The sequence below is a fragment of the Acanthisitta chloris genome, unplaced genomic scaffold (genome assembly GCF_000695815.1).
Source record: "Acanthisitta chloris isolate BGI_N310 unplaced genomic scaffold, ASM69581v1 scaffold17037, whole genome shotgun sequence".
Classification (NCBI taxonomy): domain Eukaryota; kingdom Metazoa; phylum Chordata; class Aves; order Passeriformes; family Acanthisittidae; genus Acanthisitta; species Acanthisitta chloris.
The window spans coordinates 29,454-30,265 of NW_008683364.1; positions in this window are offsets into that span (position 1 = coordinate 29,454).

Sequence of the window (812 nt, forward strand, 5' to 3'; positions counted from 1 at the left end):
GGTTGCCTTTTTGTGTAGCCTTTGCCAGACAGAATGCAAATATGCTGGATATTCAGCCAGGACCCACAGCTGAAACCTGTGAAAGAGGGCACAGGGAGTCCAGTGTCCTACAGTCTTCAATTTTCTGCCTCATCTAAACCCAACAGTAAACAGTATTTAACATGTGAGGGAGAGGGCTTTACTTGGAGGTCTCATCTAAAATAGCTGATTTTGTGTAGCCTTTGCCAGACAGAATGCAAATATGCTGGATATTCAGCCAGGACCCACAGCTGAAACCTGTGAAAGAGGGCACAGGGAGTCCAGTGTCCTACAGTCTTCAATTTTCTGCCTCATCTAAACCCAACAGTAAACAGTATTTAACATGTGAGGGAGAGGGCTTTACTTGGAGGTCTCATCTAAAATAGCTGATTGAATCCAGCTGTGCTTTGACTGTCAAATCCAGGACAATTGCATTCCAGGGGACATTGGCTACTGTGGTTTGGAGGAAATATTACCCTTGCCATAGGCCTCCAGGTGGTCTTTAAGGGGAGCAGTGCTCTTCAAGCCATTGGAAATTCATTAAAAAAACCTTCTGGTTAGGTGTGGGGCTGACATAATAGCACTGAAATCAAACAGGATCAATGTGCTTGCTTGCAATTAAAGCCCTTAGATATATCCCTTAAAAGCTCATAGAAGCTGGGCACAAGAAGCACATGTTTTTGTCCATCACAAAGGTCAGCTCTGAGGCTCAGTAATGCACTTAGGCAAGTAGATGCAGCTCCCATCCACACAAACTGCTGATGCATTAAGTGTGTGCCCTTAAGGCCTCCTGC